The following is a 20,458-nucleotide window of genomic DNA, read 5'->3' on the forward strand; positions in this document are numbered from 1 at the left end:
ACCCAATCTACAGATGTGTATGCTATTCAAATATTTTTGCCTGCCATATATCCCCTTGAAACTGGAACCCCATTGAACAGAACTGACATTTCCAAGTGATCACAACCAGAGTGCTGCCTAATTTTCAACATGCTTCTAGTTTTTCATCTGCTAGTCTATCACACAGAAACACTGCACACAATTCTATTCATAAAAACATAAGAAGAGCCCTGCTGGATCAGGCCAGAGCTCTACTGAGTCCAGCATCCTTTCTCCCACTGTGGCCAACCAGATGCCCCTCAAAAGCTCTGCCCTTGGTCCACAGTCAGAGGTGTCTGGTACTAGACATAATATAGCCAACATGACAATCATTTTTTTCTAATCCCCCCTTAAAACCACCCAAGTAGGTGACCATCAATGCATCTTATTTGCTGTACTATAAATTTGACCAAACTGTGGGAGGCAGTGGAAGACAGGAGTGCCTGGCGTGCTCTGGTCCATGGGGTCATGACGAGTCAGACACAACTAAACAACTAAACAACAACTAAAATGTGATGAAGCCACAGCAGTGTCATATACCATCAAAAAACAAACTTATACAAGTGTTCCTTGAGATTCACACTAATTGTTTGCTGCCATATCCATTTTCAATGATCTGTTGTTGCAATGAGTTGTCAACAAGGAATTCCATAGTTTAACTATGCATTTAAGTTGATCATAACAGGGCAAATAAACTGTGCTTTTTGTGAGTGAAAAAGTACACATCCTTATTTTTAATTGATGAGGGATGTATAAATAACTATATATTTATGGTGACATACTAATACCCCACAGGAAGATTGGACACTCAGTGTATGCATGCTTACATTTCCTTTAATTCCAGAGATGAAGACTCACTCTGCCATTATTGTATGATTCAGAATTTATGCTACGTCTACCATTGCAACTTAAAAGCTATGTGTAGGGAAAGTTCTTCACAATCAGAACAACGGCTGCTAACACTGTAATTTCATTTTCCTGACCCCTTTATATAGTAAAATGAAATAAAAATATTAGTTTTATTCTTATAAGGAGCAATGCTGTTTCTGAAAGCAAAGCTTACCTGCTCACCAACCTCCTCTTTGGCACTGGCATCCCCACAGTTGCCATCCACAAGAACCACCTGAGAGCTATCATTGCATAGCAAGTTTTCTGACACCTGGATATGGGGTTTCGGGAAAGAGATCTGCTCTTTCCTCATCTCTGACGATAGGCAGAGTTGGTAGGAATAAGGTAAAGTTCCTTCTTCATAGTTTGGTGGAAATATGACCTGCGCCTTAGGAAAAGTATTAGGTTCGAAGCATTGGAATAATTTGGGATTTCCTGATTGTCGAAGTTTCATGACAATGACGAATATCACCGTCAGGAGGAATAAAAATGAGATCAATGCCAAAGCCAGCACCAAGTAAAACTGGAGGTCAGAATGATGCTCTGTGTCACTGGATTGCCTAGTCATTTCTGGAAGTGCCTCTTGGAAGTTCTCGGCAACCACAAGGTTGAGGACCACAGTAGCTGAGAGTGGAGCCTTCCCATTGTCCTTCACCAGGATGACCAGCTTCTGTTTCACAGCATCTTTCTCCAGAAGGGCTCGTGACGTCCTGATCTCTCCCGTGTGGGTCCCAATGGTGAAGAGGGCCGGCTCTGTGGCCTGAAGCACTTGGTAGGAGAGCCAGGCATTGTGTCCAGAGTCAGCGTCCACAGCCACCACTTTGGTCACTAGGTAGCCTGGCTCTGCTGAGTGAGGAACCATCTCAAACAAGGCAGAGCCCTCAACACCCGGGACAGGATACAGAATGCGAGGGCTGTTATCGTTCTGATCCAAAATGTACACCCACACGGTGGCGTTGTTGCTGAGAGAGGGAGAGCCGCCATCTTGGGCCTTCACTTGGATCTGAAACTCCCTGAATTGCTCATAGTCAAAGGAGCGCTGTGCATAGATAGTTCCCGTCTCAGAGTTGATGGAGACATAAGAGGAGAGAGGCAGCTCCTCCATGTTGCTGTTGAGGATGGAGTAAGTGATACGTGAGTTGCGGTCCAGATCCGGGTCTGAGGCTTTGATGGAGAAAATGGAGGCACCTGAGGGATTGTTTTCTGGCACAAAGACACTGTAGGTTGATTTTTCAAAGGCAGGGGGGTTGTCATTGATATCTGAAATCTGCAGGGAGATGGTTTTGTTGGAGGAGAGAGGGGGGCTACCTTTGTCGGTGGCCGTGATTGTGATGTTGTATCCTGAGGCTTTTTCTCTGTCCAATGGACTGTCTGTGTGGATTTTGTAGTTGTTCTTAGATATTGATGCTATTTGAAATGGTACATTACCTTGTAGATGGCATGTAATTTTTCCATTTTCTCCAGAATCTCTATCCTTTACATTGATGAGAGCAATTATTGTTCCAGAAACAGAGTTTTCTGATACTGGGGTGGATAAGGAGGCCACGATGATCTCTGGAGCATTGTCATTCTCATCTATAATCTTTATATCAACATTAGAGTGAGCCACTAATCCTCCTCCATCTCTTGCTTCAACTGTCATAGTGTATTTTTCTGTTTCCTCAAAGTCAAGGGTCTCCTTAATTGCAATTGTTCCACTTTGTGGATCTAGTCTAAATTTCTCATAGATTTTTTCTGGGACTTTACTGAATGTGTAACTGATCCGACTATTTGAACCTTCATCTCTATCAGAGGCTTGTACTTGGAGTATGGAGGACCCCAGAGGGGAATTTTCCCTCAGGCTAACTGTATAAACCTCTTGAGTGAAGACTGGTGGGTTGTCATTGGCATCTGTGACATTAATCCATATCTGGGCAGTCCCAGTTTTTCTTGGTTCACCCCCATCCAGGGCTGTAAGGATTAACTGAAGGGAGTGCTCGCTTTCCCGATCCAAAGGTTTCTGCAGCACCAATTCTGCATATTTATGGCCGTCCAGACTGTGTTTAATTTCTAATATAAAGAACTGATTTAGGCTTAACTGGTAATTCTGGAGAGAATTAATCCCAATATCAGGATCTTCAGCTTTCCCAAGGGGAAATCTGGCACCCGGCAATGTGGATTCAATTATTTCAAGTCTAATATTGGCTTCTAAGAATTGTGGGGCATTATCATTAATGTCCTGAATTGCTACACTTACATGGAAAACATTCAATGGCTTTTCCACCACAGCTTCAAAATCAATAATGCAGTGTGTGCTCTCTCTACACATTCCCTCACGATCTATCCTCTCATTCACATACAGGTTTCCATTTTCAGCATTGATAGTGAAATATGGCTTTTTACCTTCAGAAAGGATATGCAGGTTTCTGCTCTTCAGTTCTCTGGCATTTAGTCCCAGATCCTTGGCAAGATTTCCCACCAAAGACCCCTTTGCCATCTCCTCAGGGATGGAATAGTGAACCTCTTCCAAAACTGCTCTACAGAACAAAGATGAAAATATCAGAAGGGTAATATGCCTTCCTGGTGTTTGAAAGCTCTCTCCATGAAGGATTCCTCTCATCTTCATTTTCCTCTTCTCTTTGATGAGCACAGGATTCCAGATTTCCACAAAGACAGGAGATTTTCCCCAGTAAAAAAAGAACTGGATCCTTTGACTTAATTTGTATATGCTGCAGTGTTTTCTTTTTCCTTTTTCAGCTGAAATGTTTTTTTTTCTAGCGTCTGCTGGTATTCCCAATGTGCAGTTTGGGACAAAGAGATCTCTCTGCAGAAAGCATCAGTGGAACTTCAGCTGCCCTTGGGTTGCCGCCTTGTCCAACAGTGACACTGTGAGTCTGAAGCAGAGAACTGCAATCTTTTCCCAGTGATTTTTCTTCCCTAATTCATGACATGACAGAGTAGTATTTTAAAGTAATGACTCAGACAATATTCTCATACAGGTTATATGAATATCCCTGTTAGAAAGTGTTATCTGTTCACCATTCAAATAGGTTAAAAGAAATCAGCCTCAAATGAATATTTACAGCAAAGAAAAAGCAGTAATGAATTTATAGAACTATTTCCACTATTTCTTTAGAAAAAAATCAGAATAGCAGACTGCAGTATGAGAATGATATTGTTATTTATAAAATTAGAAAAATATCGTATTAGGTATTTACAGGCATCTTAGACGATGTGTGGAAAGCCTAAGGACGCGTCTGAAAATTGTGTTTATCTTTACATAATTTCACTGAAAATAGTGCCACATCTCAAGTCCTATTTTGTCACCTTATGCCCACACGATTTCTGGTCTGTTTGTGTAGCTTCCTCCTTCAACAGTTGTACTGTGTCAGTATTTACCTTTGCCATTTTCCCCACCTGCCCATTTGTCCAGTTACGATAGACACTTTGCTGATTTCATTTAGTTTGTGGTGTGTGCTTTTGACCTTACACAACACCCCAGCTACTTCACAATATCACAGTTATGGTTCATCCTCTCTACATATGCAAACAATATGGAGATCCCTATTTTGCCGGGGGGCGGGGGGCGACAAGACAACCAGAAAGCTACTCAGAAATCTCAACAGTCCTTTCAGTATTTTAGGAAGTTACATGTGGTCTCCAGCTGTCAATGCAACTTCATTTAATCAAGGAACAAAACTGCATAAATAAGCCCTGGGTGTTATATGCTGAACCTCAAATGTTCTGAGCTTTCCTTTCCATTTTTAAACTTCTTTTTCTATGTTCATGTGGTAGCTGAGCACACTGCAATTATCAGTCATGGTCCTGTCCCCTAATTCCTTCCAGCAGCTAGCACCAACCCTGGCAAGAACACTCCTCCATCCTCACATCTGGCCTTCTGGCCATGAGCCCAGCAGGGAGTTGGAGGGGGTGGTTCATTGCAGGCTTAAGTAACTCAAGAACCTGCTAAGATATCCCACAATGCTATGATCAGAAATACAGTTATCCATCTATTCATGCATTCATGTCATGTAAGCAGCATAGCTAACATGTTGCAGTTCAAGAATTCAACATGCTTCGTGTATATTGAGCTGGTCTCATGTAAATAACAAAACTGTGAACCAGGAATTCCATGGTATGAATTTTGCCTCTGACAGGAACTCACTTATATAAGAATTATAAGATAATGTGTCAAATCCAGACTTCATCATACTTAGAGAAAGGTAAAGGTAAAGGGACCCCTGACCATTAGGTCCCGTCGTAGCTGACTCTGGGGTTGCGGCGCTTATCTCACTTGATTGGCTGACGGAGCCGGTGTACAGCTTCCGAGTCATGTGGCCAGCATGACTAAGCTGCTTCTGGTGAACCAGAGCAGCACATGGAGATGCCGTTTACCTTCCCGCCGGAGTGGTATCTATTTATCTATTTGCACTTTGACGTTCTTTCAAACTGATAGGTGGGCAAGAGCTGGGACCGAGCAACAGGAGCTCACCCCGTTCCGGGGATTCGAACCGCCGACCTTCTGATCGGCAAGTCCTAGGCTCCGTGGTTTAACTCACAGCGCCACCCGCCTCCCGCTTCATAATTAGAGTAGCCCCACTTAAATAAATTTGACTTAAATTAGTCTTGCTTGACTAACTTGGTCCAAGGATAACTAATTCTGAATCTGACCCATTATATGCAATGCCCTTTGAAACTTAAAAATATCATATAACTATCATTATTATTGTCTAAATCATGAGGCATGCAGTGCAATCTGGCAGGTAGCATTATTGAAAAACTGACATGGAAATTGAAGACAGCAAGAGGCCAGGGGAAATATGATAACTTTTTTGCAGTCGTGGATGACTTTATAGATTATACAAACAATGAGGCCTGTGGCAGAACGGTGCCTTGGCCTACAGCACAGTTTGGTGTGCATGAAGCACATATTTTATTTTATTTTTCCTCCTTCCTTCTTGCCTTTGTATAATCCCTGCAGACCAGCACTGCTGCTGATACAATATATGTTTGTAGTTGTGGACAACAGTCAAAGAGATGGAGGTTATTACGTACCATTTTGTTTCTGTTGAGATTGAAATAATTTTAGAATATACACTTTAGCAAAGCTCTGTGGAGTATTTGAAGATAACTCTCTGGCTGTATGTAGTTGTTTTATTTTTGTTTTAAATAAATTTTAAAAATAAATAAATGCACAATGCATGTCTTTAACAAAATATCCCACATTGTCTGCCTGCCTGCCTGTCTTTTAGACAGTTGTTTAGAAAGAGCTTTAATGCAATGTGGTTTCACTTAAAGGAATATGGGGGCTGGAAATATCCACAATCTACTCTAGAAGGCCAGTCAGTCAGTCAGTCAGTCAGTCAGTCAATCAGTATTGACTTGACTTTTTTTACATCACTCATGCAGGAACACACATGCCTTTATTGAACCCCACTTTACAGAAAACAAAACAAGACTGGTTTATGTTTTCCCACCCACAAATTCCAGTATGCAGAGATATGGTGAATGGACTTGACCACGGACCACAATCTCATTTATTTACAAGTCTGATCTGATTTCTACCAAGTTGAAGGCCTTCCTTGCTAGTCACATTTAATTGGTGACCCAACTCTGGACCTAAGATTGGGATCAGTACTGAAACTGGTATTTGCTCTTCACTCAATTTTGTGTAGAGGAGGACATTTAAACACCAGGAGCTGGTAAATCTTAGGTATGAGATAATTAGTTCTCCTTTCCAGATCCACCCAAGGTGGTAAGGACGCTATGAGGCTAAGCACCCCTTTATGCCATGTTGCGCCCACTCTAGGTTCCTTAGGTTTCTAAGCTACATAGAACCTGTGCATTGTGGACTATTTAAATGGAATACTGGTATCTAGATGTAGCTAGGCTTTAATTCTCCACACTCTGAATTTTAATACTGAATTCCAGTATTAAAATAAGTAAAATGTGTGGACTAAACTAATGTAGACGTCATTAGTTTGATAAGGCAATTCAATCTGATGTTTCTGGAAGTTTCCTCTTCATTGAACGAAACAGGAAAGCTCTGGATCTGAACTATGTATAAATACTTTACACAATGATATTTAATGTGAATTGTAGGCAGCAATTCATTGTATAATTTCTAAGTGAAATTAAATAAACAGCATAATTAACACTCATAACCTAGATTCAAACAATTTACTGAAGTTCATGGAAGCTGCAGTTCATTAAATTGAAAATTCACACAGTATAAATGAACAAATTTATAATTAATTTGATTTTATGGAGAAGGAAGTAAAGCACCTCTCAAAAGTGTATGTCTTTCAAATCTATTGCTTAAAAAAATTGCTAGTAATACTAATAACAGTGATAGTATTTTCTGCTATATAGCAAGGTACCCTCCTTTGATTCTACAGCGGAAATTGCTGCACAGTAGCCCCCCAAAGCCGAGTAATGTGAAAAACAAAGTTCTTTCCCTCACTTTATTTAATTTATTGAAAGTAGTTGGTCAGCTCCTCAAAATACTAGTTGTTCAAATGACAACAAGATAAGTTCTACCAGATGGTTTCAAGGGCATGGCTCGAAGCTGCAATGTGTAGCTTCTCCATGGAGTGAAAAGGACTCATTTATGAAAGCCAAATGATGTAAGAGCGAAACTATTCATTTATATGATGAAAAACAAAAAGGCAGTCACATCACCTGGATAAAAAGCACTGTGACAATGTCACTAATGTCAAAGAATGATGGATAATGGCATTTAATTTCAGAAAACAAACCTTACCTGTTCTCCATTATGTACTGCAGAATCAAAATTGTTCCTTACATTGCCCGTAAAAGGCACAGCAGGTTTCTCACTGCTAAGAATATTGTCTACCATCTGAACATTGGGTGTCAGGAAGGCAAACTCGTTCTTCCTGGTCTCAGAAGAAAGACACAGCTGGTAGGAATAGGGCAAAGTCCCATCTTCAAAGTTGGGTGGGAAGATGGCACCATTCTTGGAATGGGGAACAGGACCAAAGCACTGTAGGAACCTGGGATGCCCTGATTGACGGAGCTTCATTGTAACGGCCAGAATCACAGTCAAGAGGAACAAGAAGGAGATCACAGCTAAGGCCAGCACCAAGTAGAACTGCAGGTCAGATTGATACTCCGAGCTGTTGGCTTGGCTCTTCATTTCCGGAAGGGCCTCCTGAAAGTTCTCAGCAAACACCAGGTTCAGAGTCATGGTGGCCGAGAGAGACGGCTGCCCGTTATCCTTCACCATAATGACCAGTCTCTGTTTCACAGCGTCTCTCTCCACAAAGGGCCTGGCGGTCCTGATCTCTCCAGTATGAGAACCAACCGTGAAGAGTGCCGGCTCAGTGGCCTGAGTCAGGTGGTAGGAGAGCCAGGCGTTGTGTCCAGAATCTGCATCCACGGCCACCACCTTGGTGACAAGATAATCTGCCTCGGCCGAACGAGGCACCATCTCAAACAAGGCTGAGCCCTTGGCTTCTTGTGAGGGGGACAGGATACGAGGGCTGTTATCATTCCTGTCAAGAACAAACACCCTGACGGTCACATTGCTGCTGAGAGGGGGAGAACCCCCATCTTGGGCTTTCACTTGCACCCGAAACTCTCTGAATTGTTCATAGTCAAAGGATCTCTGGGCATAGATGGTGCCGGTCTCAGAATTAATGGAGATATAGGAGGAGATGGGAAGCTCCTCGATGTTGCTGTTGAGCATGGAGTATGTGATCCGTGAGTTCTGGTCCACGTCGGGATCAGAAGCTTTGATGGTGAAAATGGAGGCACCTGAAGGATTGTTTTCTGGCACGTAGAAGTTGTAGGATGGCTTCTGAAAGGAAGGGGCATTATCATTGATATCTGAGATCTGTAGAGAGATTGTTTTGTGTGTGGAAAGAGGCGGAGTTCCTTTGTCAGTGGCTGTGATTGTAATATTATATGCAGGAGCTATTTCTCTGTCCAAAGGACTGTCGGTCTGGAGCTTGAAGTAATTGTTAGATGAGGGAAGAACTTTGAAGGGTAAATCATCGTTTAAGTAGCAAGTAACCTTCCCATTATCTCCACTATCTCTGTCATTCACATTGATCAGTGCAATGATTGTTCCTGGCAGAGAATCTTCAGGAACAGGACTGAACATGGAGGCTAATGTCACATCCGGGGCATTATCATTCTCATCATGAACCCTTATCTCAATGTTAGAATGTGTCACCAATCCACCTCCATCTTTTGCAGCAACTGTCATAGTATATTCATCATCGTCCTCAAAATCCAGTTGCTCCAGAAGAGTGATTCTACCACTGAGGGGATCCAGCCTGAATTTCTGTTCAGCAGTGGCCGGTATGTTGCTAAAATGATACCTGATTTGGGCATTTGTACCTTCATCCTCATCAGAGGCTGCAACCTGGAGCACAAGTGACCCAACAGGAACATTTTCAGATAAGCTGAGCTTGTATACCTCTTGAGTGAAAACAGGTGGGTTGTCATTGGCATCTGTAACATTAATCCGTATCTGTGCTGTCCCAGTTTTCCTAGGCTCACCCCCATCCATAGCGGTAAGAACCAAGTGAAGGGTCTGTTCACGTTCTCGATCAAGAGGGTTCTGTAGCACCAGTTCTGCATATTTATTTCCATCTTTCCTTTCTCTAACTTCCAAAGAGAAATACTGATTGGAGCTCAGCTGGTAATCCTGGAGAGAGTTCATCCCAATGTCAGGATCTTCCGCTCTCCCAAGGAGAAAGCGGGCCCCAGGCAAGGTTTGTTCTCCTGTCTCCAAGTTGATGTTGCCATTGAGGAATTGGGGTGCATTATCATTAACATCCTGGATTTCTACTAGTACATGAAAAATATTCAAAGGGTTTTCTACTACAACTTCAAAATTAACAAAGCAATTTGGATTTTTGCCACATATCCCCTCCCTATCAATCCTGTCATTTACACAGAGGTTTCCATTCTCTGCATTGATACTGAAATGCTGCATTTTAGCCACAGACACAGTGTGCAGATTGCGATGTTTTAGTTCTTTGGTGCTCAGTCCCAAGTCCTTGGCAAGGTTCCCCACAACGGAACCCTTTGCCATCTCCTCAGGGGTTGAATAATGAATCTGCTCTGATGCAGCCCAACAGGTAAAAGACAATAGAGAGAGAAGCAGTACTTGCCTTGTGAGTGCCCTGCCATTCCCTGTGTGCCTTCTCTCCATCTGGCTGGTTCTCTCAAAAACAGGCTGCTTCCTTTTCTCAGTTTCTTATGCTTAAGCTCTCATAGTGAAGAAGGAAACATGGGTTATCACTGAGGAAGAATAAACTGCCTTATTCTTATATTTGTGCAAAGCAAAAGAGATTTTTCCTTCTCTGCAAGAGTTCCCTGTCTCTGTGCTCTTCAGTTGGTCTGATCTGAACAACAGTGATGGGAGTTACTGCAGTCTAGGAAGCATCAATGGATCTCTATCCTCTCTCTGGCTCTCATACTGGCCAACACTGACACTTAGAGGACCACTCAAGGAACTGCATTTTGTTCTATGAAAATAGGCAGAAGTGAATAAAAGCAGATATTTCTCCAGCACATACTGTACCTTCCTTTCTGCTCACTGAGTGGAGCATTTGAGAAGGCTTTTCCTTGGTGTTCTTTCTTAGTGTACAGCTACCCTCATTTATGTTCGTGGCTTTTCAGTACAGTACTGTGAAAATTGGGGTCGTATCTAATACTGCAATTACATGAAGGTTATGCACAGCTTCATTTTTTATTGGAAATATGGAAACATTATTATTAATATATAAATATCCAGTTACATATTAAAACATTTTCTTAAAATTAATGTATTACGATAATAGTTATGCTGTAGTAGCACAAGAGCTGTAAGTCTAATGTATGTTTTTCTTAAATAGAATTAATATAAACACCCTACTGAAATTATTCTGTTTTATCTCTTCTATGTTGTTGGATGTCTGTTCATCAACATTTATGGAACACAGCACAAGTTCTTCTCAATGTTGGGTAGGAATTCCAAGAGTAACTTACTATTCCAAGAGTTCTCTCTCTGTCTGTTGAGGATAAGATAAGATGCAACACTTGTAGCTTCTGTCTAGACAGCACTAGGTGATAAAGGTGTGTTCGCTGGTATTGGTTCTACATCAGACTCTGCCCCCCTGCTGGTGCCACACAAATGTCCTTGCGTAGCAGTTGCTCCCCTGTGATCAAAGCAGGAACCCAGAACAAGTGCAGGACCAATGGCTGTAGTTGCTCTACCATGAGTAAAAAAAGGTAAAGGACCCCCGGATAGCTACGTTCAGTCAAAGGCGACTATGGGGTGGCGACGCTCATCTCTCTTTCAGGCCGAGGGAGTCAGCATTGGTCCACAGACAGCTTTCCAGGTCATGTGGCCAGCATGATTAAACCGCTTTTGGCACAACGGAACACCTTGACGGAAGCTAGGCATGATCCAACAGGATAAAATGTTTGTTGGCACTTTACACATGATTTCATATTATGATAATAGCATCATGAAGTTTTGGGAACTGAGAACAGTGAAGAGACAAGAGGTGTTAGAAGAAATCTATTGTGTCTAATTGAAAGAGTATATGATAGAGGTTTTATTAGAAAATAACTAAAGTAATTTACTTTCAGTTTGTACGCATTAAAGGTAATAGCTCCTCTTATTGCTCCATAGAACAGCCTACAGGACCATAAACCCAATCTACAGATGTGCATGCTATTCAAATATTTTTGCCTGCCATATATCCCCTTGAAACTGGACCCCCATTGAACAGAATTGACATTTCCAAGTGATCACAACTAGTGTGCTGCCTAATTTTCAACATGCTTCTAGTTTTTCATCTGCTAGTCTATCACACAGAAACACTGCACACAATTCTATTTCATAAAAACGTAAGAAGAGCCCTGCTGGATCAGGCCAGAGCTCTACTGAGTCCAGCATCCTTTCTCCCACTGTGGCCAACCAGATGCCCCTCAAAAGCTCTGCCCTTGGTCCACAGTCAGAGGTGTCTGCTACTAGACATAATATAGACAACATGACAATCATTTTTTTCTAATCCCCCCTTAAAACCACCCAAGTAGGTGACCATCAATGCATCTTATTTGGTGTACTATAAATTTGACCAAACTGTGGGAGGCAGTGGAAGACAGGAGTGCCTGGCGTGCTCTGGTCCATGGGGTCATGACGAGTCAGACACAACTAAACAACTAAACAACAACTAAAATGTGATGAAGCCACAGCAGTGTCATATACCATCAAAAAACAAACTTATACAACTGTTCCTTGAGATTCACACTAATTGTTTGCTGCCATATCCATTTTCAATGATCTGTTGTTGCAATGAGTTGTCAACAAGGAATTCCATAGCTTAACTATGCATTTAAGTTGATCATAACAGGGCAAATAAACTGTGCTTTTTGTGAGTGAAAAAGTACACATCCTTACTTTTAATTGATGAGGGATGTATAAATAACTATATATTTATGGTGACATGCTAATACCCCACAGGAAGATTGGACACTCAGTGTATGCATGCTTACATTTCCTTTAATTCCAGAGATGAAGACTCACTCTGCCATTATTGTATGATTCAGAATTTATGCTACGTCTACCATTGCAACTTAAAAGCTATGTGTAGGGAAAGTTCTTCACAATCAGAACAACGGCTGCTAACACTGTAATTTCATTTTCCTGACCCCTTTATATAGTAAAATGAAATAAAAATATTAGTTTTATTCTTATAAGGAGCAATGCTGTTTCTGAAAGCAAAGCTTACCTGCTCACCAACCTCCTCTTTGGCACTGGCATCCCCACAGTTGCCATCCACAAGAACCACCTGAGAGCTATCATTGCATAGCAAGTTTTCTGACACCTGGATATGGGGTTTCGCGAAAGAGATCTGCTCTTTCCTCATCTCTGACGATAGGCAGAGTTGGTAGGAATAAGGTAAAGTTCCTTCTTCATAGTTTGGTGGAAATATGACCTGCGCCTTAGGAAAAGTATTAGGTTCGAAGCATTGGAATAATTTGGGATTTCCTGATTGTCGAAGTTTCATGACAATGACCAATATCACCGTCAGGAGGAACAAAAATGAGATCAATGCCAAAGCCAGCACCAAGTAAAACTGGAGGTCAGAATGATGCTCTGTGTCACTGGATTGCCTAGTCATTTCTGGAAGTGCCTCTTGGAAGTTCTCGGCAACCACGAGGTTGAGGACCACAGTAGCTGAGAGTGGAGCCTTCCCATTGTCCTTCACCAGGATGACCAGCTTCTGTTTCACAGCATCTTTCTCCAGAAGGGCTCGTGACGTCCTGATCTCTCCCGTGTGGGTCCCAATGGTGAAGAGGGCTGGCTCCGTGGCCTGAAGCACTTGGTAGGAGAGCCAGGCATTGTGCCCAGAGTCAGCGTCCACAGCCACCACTTTGGTCACTAGGTAGCCTGGCTCTGCTGAATGAGGAACCATCTCAAACAAGGCAGAGCCCTCAACACCCGGGACAGGATACAGAACGTGAGGGCTGTTATCGTTCTGATCCAAAATGTACACCCACACGGTGGCGTTGTTGCTGAGAGAGGGAGAGCCGCCATCTTGGGCCTTCACTTGGATCTTAAACTCCCTGAATTGCTCATAGTCAAAGGAGCGCTGTGCATAGATAGTTCCCGTCTCAGAGTTGATGGAGACGTAAGAGGAGAGAGGCAGCTCCTCCATGTTGCTGTTGAGGATGGAGTAAGTGATACGTGAGTTGCGGTCCAGATCCGGGTCTGAGGCTTTGATGGCAAAAATGGAGGCACCTGAGGGATTGTTTTCAGGCACAAAGACACTGTAGGTTGATTTTTCAAAGGCAGGGGGGTTGTCATTGATATCTGAAATCTGCAGGGAGATGGTTTTGTTGGAGGAGAGAGGGGGACTACCTTTGTCGGTGGCTGTGATTGTGATGTTGTATCCTGAGGCTTTTTCTCTGTCCAAAGGACTGTCTGTGAGGATTTTATAGTAGTTCTTTGAAGTTGACACTATTTGAAATGGTACATTACCTTGTAGATGGCATGTAATTTTTCCATTTTCTCCAGAATCTTTATCCTTTACATTGATGAGAGCAATTAGTGTTCCAGAAGCAGAGTCTTCAAAAACTGGACTAGATAAGGAGGCCAGAATGATCTCTGGAGCATTGTCATTCTCATCTATAATCTTGATTTCAACATTACAGTGAGCCACTAAACCTCCTTCATCTCTTGCTTCAACTGTCATAGTGTATTTTTCTTTTTCCTCAAAGTCAAGGGTCTCCTTAATTGTAATTGTTCCACTTTGTGGATCTAGTCTAAATTTCTCATAGACTTTTTCTGGGACTTTACTGAATGTGTAACTGATCTGACTATTTGAACCTTCATCTCTATCAGAGGCTTTCACTTGGAGTATGGAGGACCCCAGAGGGGAATTTTCCCTCAGGCTAACTGTATAAACCTCTTGAGTGAAGACTGGTGGGTTGTCATTGGCATCTGTGACGTTAATCCATATCTGGGCAGTCCCAGTTTTTCTTGGTTCACCCCCATCCAGGGCTGTAAGGATTAACTGAAGGGAGTGCTCGCTTTCCCGATCCAAAGGTTTCTGCAGCACCAATTCTGCATATTTATGGCCATCCAGACTATGCTTAATTTCTAATATAAAGAACTGATTTAGGCTTAACTGGTAATTCTGGAGAGAATTAATCCCAATATCAGGATCTTCAGCTTTCCCAATATGAAATCTGGCACCCGGCAATGTGGATTCAATTACTTCTAGTCTAATATTGGATTCTAGGAATTGTGGGGCATTATCATTAATGTCCTGAATTGCTACACTTACATGGAAAACATTCAATGGCTTTTCAATCATCGCTTCAAAATCAATAATGCAGTGTGTGCTCTCTCTACACATTCCCTCACGATCTATCCTCTCATTCACATACAGGTTTCCATTTTCAGCATTGATAGTGAAATATGGCTTTTTACCTTCAGAAATGATATGCAGGTTTCTGCTCTTCAGGTCTCTGGCATTCAGTCCCAGATCCTTGGCAAGATTTCCCACCAAAGACCCCTTTGCCATCTCCTCAGGGATGGAATAATGAACCTCTTCCAAAACTGCTGCACAAAGCAAAGATGAAAATATCAGAAGGGTAATATGCCTTCCTGGTGTTTGAAAGCTCTCTCCATGAAGGATTCCTCTCATCTTCATTTTCCTCTTCTCTTTGATGAGCACAGGATTTCAGATTTCCACCAAGACAGGAGATTTTTTTGCCCAGTAAAAAAAGAACTGGATCCTTTGGATTAATTTGTATATGCTGCAGTGTTTTCTGTTTTCCAGCTGAAACGTTTGTTGCAGCGTCTGCTGGTATTCCCGATGTGCAGTTTGGGACAAAGAGATCTCTCTGCAGAAAGCATCAGTGGAACTTCAGCTGCCCTTGGGTTGCCGCCTTGTCCAACAGTGACACTGTGAGTCTGAAACTGAGAACTGCAATCTTTTCCCAGTGATTTTTCTCTCCTAATTCATGACATTACATAGTCATTTTTAGGTAATGACTCAGACAATATTCTCATACAGGTTATATGAATATCCCTGTTAGAAAGTGTTATCTGTTCACCATTCAAATAGGTTAAAAGAAATCAGCTTCAAATGAATATTTACAGCAAAGAAAAAGCAGTAATGAATTTATAGCACTATTTCCATTCCCTAATCTTAATCCAAGCAAATTAATGTATTTATACACTGCTTCTTTAGAAAACAAAATCAGAATAGCAGACTGCAGTATGAGAATGAATTTTTTTTATAATAAAAGACTTTTAAACAGATTAGAAAAATATTGTATTGGGTATTTACAGGCATCTTAGACTGTGTGTGGAAAGCCTAAGGACGTGTCTGAAAATTGTGTTTATCTTTACATAATTTCACTGAAAATAGTGCAACATCTTAAGTCCTATTTTGTCACCTTATGCCCACACGATTTCTGGTCTGTTTGTGTAGCTTCCTCCTTCAACAGTTGTACTGTGTCAGTATTTACCTTTGCCATTTTCCCCACCTGCCCATTTGTCCAGTTACGATAGACACTTCGCTGATTTCATTTAGTTTGTGGTGTGTGCTTTTGACCTTACACAATACCCCAGCTACTTCACAATATCACAGTTATGTGTCATCCCCTCTATATATGCAAACAATATGGAGACCCCTATTTTGCTGGCGGGAGTGCGGGTGGGACAGGAGAACCAGAAAGCTACTCAGAAATCACTACGGTCCTTTCAGTATTTTAGGAAGCTGCATATCGTCTCCCGTTCTTAATGCAACTTCATTTAATCAAGGAACAAAACTGCATAAATAAGCCCTGGGTGTTATATGCTGAACCTCAAATGTTCTGAGCTTTCCTTTCCATTTTTAAACTTCTTTTTCTATGTTCATGTGGTAGCTGAGCACACTGCAATTATCAGTCATGGTCCTGTCCCCTAATTCCTTCCAGCAGCTAGCACCAACCCTGGCAAGAACACTCCTCCATCCTCACATCTGGCCTTCTGGCCATGAGCCCAGCAGGGAGTTGGAGGGGGTGGTTCATTGCAGGCTTAAGTAACTCAAGAACCTGCTAAGATATCCCACAATGCTATGATCAGAAATACAGTTATCCATCGATTCATGCATTCATGTCATGTAAGCAGCATAGCTAACATGTTGGTAGAGCAAACAAAACTGAGAACCAGGAATTCCATGGTATGAATTTTGCCTCTGACAGGAACTCACTTACTGTATTTTTTGCTGTATAGGACGCACTTTTCCCCCTCCAAAAATGAAGGGGAAATGTGTGTGCATCCTATGGAACGAATGCAGGCTTTCGCTGAAGCCTGGAGAGCAAGAGGGGTCGGTGCGCACCAACTCCTCTCGCTCTCCAGGCTTCAGGAAGCTATCCGCAAGCCTTCGGAGCGCGGCAGGAGTTCCCGCCGGGCTCCCAAGGCTTGCGGATAGCAGCCTGCAGCCCAAATTATGGTATATAAGAATTATAAGATAATGTGTCAAATCCAGTCTTCATCATACTTAGAGTAGCCCCACTTAAATAAATTTTACTTAAATTAGTCTTGCTTGACTAACTTGGTCCAAGGATACCTAATTCTGAATCTGACCCATTATATGCAATGCCCTTTGAAACTTAAAAATATTATATACACGGTAAGTATCGTTATTATTGTCTATATCATGAGGCAGAAATACATAACGCAGGCAGTGCAATCTGGCCAGTAGCATTACTGAAAAAACTGACATGGAAATTGAAGACAGCAAGTGGCCAGGGGAAATATGATAACTTTTATGCAGTCTTGGATGACTTTATAGATTATGCAAACAATGAGGCATGTGGCAGAATGGTGCCCTGGCCTACAGCACAGTTTGGTGTGCACAAAGCACATATTTTATTTTATTTTTCCTCCTTCCTTCTTGTCTTTGTATAATCCCTGCAGACCAGCACTGCTGCTGATACAATATATATTTGTAGTTGTGGACAACAGTCAAAGAGATGGAGGTTATTACGTACCATTTTGTTTCTGTTGAGATTGAAATGATTTTAGAATATACACTTTAGCAAAGCTCTGTGGAGTATTTGAAGATAACTCTCTGGCTGTATGTAGTTGTTTTATTTTTGTCTTAAATAAATTTTAAAAGTAAATAAATGCACAATGCATGTATTTAACAAACTATCCCACATTATATGTCCGCCTGTCTGTCTTTCAGACAGTTGTTTAGAAAGAGCTTTAATGCACTCATGCAGGAACACACATGCCTATTAATATGATTTTATGGAGAAGGAAATAAAGCATAATTTACAGACACCTCTCAAAAGTGTATGTCTTTAAAATCTATTGCTTAAAAAAAATTGCTAGTAATACTAATAACAGTGATAGTATTTTCTGCTATATAGCAAGGTCCCCTCCTTTGATTCTACAGCGGAAATTGCTGCACAGTAGCCCCCCAAAGCCGAGTAATGTGAAAAACAAAGTTCTTTCCCTCACTTTATTTAATTTATTGAAAGTAGTTGAAGGTCAACTGCTCAAACTGCTAGTTGTTCAAATGACAACAAGATAAGTTCTACCAGATGGTTTCAAGGGCATGGCTCGAAGCTGCAATGTTTAGCTTCCCCATGGAGTGAAAAGGACACATCCTGATTCATGAAAGCCAAATGATGTAAGAGCCAAACTATTCATTTATATGATGAAAAACAAAAAGGCAGTCACATCAGCTGGGTAAAAAGCACTGTGACAATGTCACTAATGGCAAAGAATGATGGATAATGGCATTTAATTTCAGAAAACAAACCTTACCTGTTCTCCATTATCTACTGCAGAATCAATATTGTTTCCTACATTGCCTGTAAAAGGCACAGCAGGTTTCTCACTGCTTAGAATATTCTCCGTAATCTGTATATTTGGTGTCAGGAAGGCAAACTCATTCTTCCTGGTCTCAGAAGACAGACACAGCTGGTAGGAATAGGGCAAAGTCCCATCTTCAAAGTTGGGTGGGAAGATGGCACCATTCTTGGAATGGGGAACAGGACCAAAGCACTGTAGGAACCTGGGATGCCCTGATTGACGGAGCTTCATTGTAACGGCCAGAATCACAGTCAAGAGGAACAAGAAAGAGATCACAGCTAAGGCCAGCACCAAGTAGAACTGCAGGTCAGACTGATACTCCGAGCTGTTGGCTTGGCTCTTCATTTCCGGAAGGGCCTCCTGAAAGTTCTCAGCAAACACCAGGTTCAGAGTCATGGTGGCCGAGAGAGACGGCTGCCCGTTATCCTTCACCATAATGACCAGTCTCTGTTTCACAGCGTCTCTCTCCACAAAGGCCCTGGCCGTCCTGATCTCTCCAGTATGAGAACCAACCGTGAAGAGTGCCGGCTCAGTGGCCTGAGTCAGGTGGTAGGAGAGCCAGGCGTTGTGTCCAGAATCTGCATCCACGGCCACCACCTTGGTGACAAGATAATCTGCCTCGGCCGAACGAGGCACCATCTCAAACAAGGCTGAGCCCTTGGCTTCTTGTGAGGGGGACAGGATACGAGGGCTGTTATCATTCCTGTCAAGAACAAACACCCTGACGCTCACATTGCTGCTGAGAGGGGGAGAACCCCCATCTTGGGCCTTCACTTGCAGCCGGAACTCTCTGAATTGTTCATAGTCAAAGGATCTCTGGGCATAGATGGTGCCGGTCTCTGAATTAATGGAGATATAGAAGGAGATGGGAAGCTCCTCAATGTTGCTGTTGAGGATGGAGTATGTGATCCGTGAGTTCTGGTCCATGTCGGGATCAGAGGCTTTGATGGTGAAAATGGAGGCACCTGAAGGATTGTTTTCTGGCACGTAGATAATATATGAAGATTTCTGAAATGTAGGGGCATTATCATTGATATCCGAAACCTGTAGTGAGATCGTTTTGTGTGTGGAAAGAGGTGGAGTTCCTTTATCAATTGCTGTGATTGTAATATTATATGCAGGAGCTATTTCTCTGTCCAGGAGACTGTCTGTCTGGAGCTTGAAGTAATTGTTTGCTGAGGGAAGAATTTTGAAGGGTAAATCATCCTGTAAATAGCAAGTAACCTTCCCATTATCACCACTATCTCTGTCATTTACATTGATCAGAGCAATGACAGTTCCTGGCAGAGAATCTTCAGGAACAGGGCTGAACATGGAGGCTAACGTCACTTCTGGGGCATTATCATTCTCATCAAGTACAGTTATTTCAATGTTGGATTGTGCCACCAATCCGCCACCATCTTTGGCTTCTACTGTCATAGTATATTCTTTAGTTTCCTCAAAGTTGAGCAGTCCCATAAGAGTGACTATGCCATTAATTGGATCCAAACTGAATTTCTTGTGGCTGTTTGCTGGTATGTTGCTGAACTGATACCTGATCTGAGCATAAGAGCTTTCATCTTTATCTGAGGCTACAACCTGGAGCACAAGTGACCCAACAGGAACATTTTCAGGTAAATTGACCTTGTACACCTCCTGAGTGAAAACAGGTGGGTTGTCATTGGCATCTGTGACATTAATTCGTATCTGGACAGTCCCAGTTTTTCTTGGTTCGCCCCCATCCAAGGCTGTAAGGATCAAGTGAATTGTCTGTTCACTTTCTCGATCCATAACTTTACTTAGCACTAATTCGGCATATTTATTTCCATCTTTTCTCTCCCTTACTTCCAAGGTGAAGTACTGGTTGGAGCTCAGCTGGTAATTCTGGAGAGAGTTCAACCCAATATCAGGATCTTCTGCTTTCCCAAGGAGAAATCTGGTTCCTAGAACAGTTGATTCTATTATCTCCAAGTTGATTATATCACCAAGGAAATGTGGTGCATTATCATTAATATCCTGTATAATTATTGTTATATGGAAAACATTTAAAGGATTTTCCATCACCACTTCAAAATTAATAAGGCAGAGTGGAGTTGTGCCACATATTTCCTCCCTATCAATTCTGTCATTCACATAAAGGTTTCCATTGTCTGCACTTATGCTGAAATACTGCATTTTGTTCACAGAGGCAGCATGCAGATTGCGCCTTCCTAGATCTCTGGCATTCAGTCCCAAATCTTTGGCGAG

General features: G+C 42.0%; 3 pseudogenes across 3 annotated transcripts; all 3 read right to left on the bottom strand.

Moving 5' to 3' along the window:
• Window positions 1-850: 850 nt before the first annotated feature.
• Window positions 851-3,618, bottom strand: LOC309373503 (protocadherin gamma-B5 pseudogene; annotated as a pseudogene). Its single transcript has one exon. The product of its transcript is annotated as a protocadherin gamma-B5 pseudogene (transcript).
• Window positions 3,619-7,630: 4,012 nt separating this feature from the next.
• On the bottom strand, window positions 7,631-9,949 carry LOC309374825 (protocadherin gamma-B5 pseudogene; annotated as a pseudogene). The gene has a single exon. The product of its transcript is annotated as a protocadherin gamma-B5 pseudogene (transcript).
• Window positions 9,950-12,335: 2,386 nt separating this feature from the next.
• LOC309373504 (protocadherin gamma-B5 pseudogene) lies at window positions 12,336-15,382 on the bottom strand (annotated as a pseudogene). Its single transcript has one exon. The product of its transcript is annotated as a protocadherin gamma-B5 pseudogene (transcript).
• Between the last annotated feature and the right edge of the window lie 5,076 nt (window positions 15,383-20,458).

This window comes from Podarcis melisellensis, assembly GCF_964234715.1.
Source record: "Podarcis melisellensis genome assembly, chromosome: 7".
NCBI classification, from domain to species: Eukaryota; Metazoa; Chordata; class Lepidosauria; order Squamata; family Lacertidae; genus Podarcis; species Podarcis melisellensis.